Source organism: Ornithorhynchus anatinus, chromosome X2 (assembly GCF_004115215.2).
Source record: "Ornithorhynchus anatinus isolate Pmale09 chromosome X2, mOrnAna1.pri.v4, whole genome shotgun sequence".
NCBI classification, from domain to species: domain Eukaryota; kingdom Metazoa; phylum Chordata; class Mammalia; order Monotremata; family Ornithorhynchidae; genus Ornithorhynchus; species Ornithorhynchus anatinus.
In genome coordinates, this window is record NC_041750.1 from 300713 (window position 1) to 303162 (window position 2450).

Below are 2450 nucleotides of genomic sequence, written 5' to 3' on the forward strand. Positions count from 1 at the left end.
GGGCGGATAATGGGTCTGCTTATTGCTACGTTGTACTCTCCCAAGCGCTTAGTACAGTGCTCTGCACGCAGCAAGGGCTCAAAAAATACGATGGAATGAATGAGTGAATGAAAACCCTTCCACACACACAGACACATAAGCCGATCAAGGAGGGTCTCCCATCCCTCTAATCCCCGACTCCCTCCTACGCGGGCCCCGACCCGCAGCCAACAAGCCTCCAGCAGGTGCCCGACCTCGGCCAGGCCTGGGTGCGGGGCAAGGGTTGAAGGCTGCGGGCCTTGACGGCTCCGGGGGGGGGGGGGGGGCTGAAGCCCCTTCTCCGCCGGCCGGCCCCTGGAGAAGGGGGTCGGGGCGCCTGGGCCAGGGGGAGCCGAGGAGGTGCGGCAGCCGAGGGGCTGCGGGAGCCGAGGGGCCGGGCCTCCCCCTCCCCCGCCGCGGGGGGCTGCTCAGCCCACGGGGGGCGGTGACTGAGCGCCCTGCTGCAGGGGGAGGGGTCCTCACCCCCGAGACTACGTGACACCGGGCTGCAGTCTTGCTCTCCCGCTCAACGACGGGGGTGGGCAGCTTCCACCCCGGAGCCCCCCGACTCCGCCCTCTTTGCCGCCTCCCCCGTCGCCCCGTGGGGAAGGGGCCGGTGGGGTTAGAGACCCCCATCCCCGGCCCACCTGGGGCCCTCCCCGTTCCCCTGAAAGTAGCCTAGATCTAGACCAGCCGGGACCCCTGGGGTCGGGACCCAGAGGCAGAGAGGGGGTGGGCTGGGCTGCCTGGTTTTCCCTCCTACTCAGACTGGGAGCCCCATGTGGGACAGGGCCCGTGCCCCATCTGATTAATTTTCATCTACCCCTGAACGTGACGGTGCTCGACACTTGATAAGCGCTTAAAGATATTATAATAATAATGATAGCAATAATGGCAGAGATCTCTTATCTTCCCCTGTCGCTCACCAAGCTCGCTCCCTTCAAATTGGCCTCCTAAACGCTACCTCGGTTTCGATTCTCCTCCTCCGGCACCTCGCTCACGGTGTTTCCCCAGCCTGAAACTTCCTCCCTCCCGTAAAGCCCCCACCTCCTCCAGGAGGCCTGCCCGGATAAACTTCCCAACGGCCCGATCACGCTCAATTCCCAACCTTGCGTATTTCAATCCCGTCCTCAAGCCTCATCACACGGGCGTTCATCTGACCGTATCGCTACATCGCAGACAGATCTATGGGAACACTCCGTGGTCTCTCGGGCTGCTCCGACCGGATTGTATCGGTCCGGCTCCCCGCTCTTTGTTTCTCCTCCCGCTTCCACCATCTGCGGATCCCGTCGCTCCGTCTCCGCCGTTAAACTCGTCGGGGCCACGGGACGGGGGTCTCGGTGTTGACTGTGCTCTCTCCCCAGCGCTCAGCACAGTGCCCGGCCCCCAGTCGTCGGTGGAGAGGCAGAGGCCGCCGGAAGGACCGGCTCCCGGGGCCGTGAGAAAGCCCCTCTCCGGGGGTCCTCCGGCTCAGAGGGGGGGAGAAACTGGGGGCCCTGCAGCCCCGGGTGGCCCCCCGCCACCCCCGTGGGGGGTCCCGGTTCCCCCAGCCGCGACCGTCCCGGGGAAGGGGCGTGGAGACCCCTCTCGGGGCCGGGCCTTCCTGGCCCACACCACCCGCCAGCAGCGTGGCTCGGTGGAAAGAGCCCGGGCTTGGAAGCCAGAGGTCATGGGTTCGAATCCCGGCTCTGCCACCTGTCAGCTGTGTGACTGTGGGCAGGTCACTTTACTTCTCTGGGCTTCAGTTCCCTCATCTGTAAAATGGGGAGGAAGACCGTGAGCCTCACGTGGGACAACCTGATGACCCTGTATCTACCCCAGCGCTTAGAACAGTGCCCTGCACATAGTAAGCGCTTAACAAATACCAACATTATTACCCGCCGGTCGCCCGTCCGTCCCCTAGTTGGCCCCGGCCGGGGGAAGGGGGTCGGACCCCCCCCAAAGCCAGCGGGGCCGGGGGAGGAGCAGCGTTAGAGACGAACCGGGCGCTCCTCCCACTTGGTCAACGCGGGGGCCTCGGGTTAGGGCTGTGAAAGGCCACCAGGTCACGAAGTCGGGGTGCCCCCGCCCAGGGGCTCGGGGGCGGGGGTGGAGAGGGTGGCCTGGGCGCTGAGCAACGGCCCCCTCCCCATCTCCTTGGGCCGTCCGTCTGCTCCCCGCCCCTTAGGCCCGGCCTGCGTTTAACCCGCCCACCCCCGGACAACCACGCGTGGGGGCCGGTTTATCCCACTTGGGTGGGACGAGAGCTAGAGCCCGGCAGCACTATCAGCTCAAAGGCAGTTGTCATCTCTCTCCCCCTCCTCTAGACCGTGAGCCCGTTGTTGGGAAGGGATCATCTCTCTTGCCGAATTGATCTTTCCAAACCTTTAGCGCAGTGCTCCGCACACGGTAATGGCTCAATAAATACGATCGAATAAATCACGTCAAGCTCC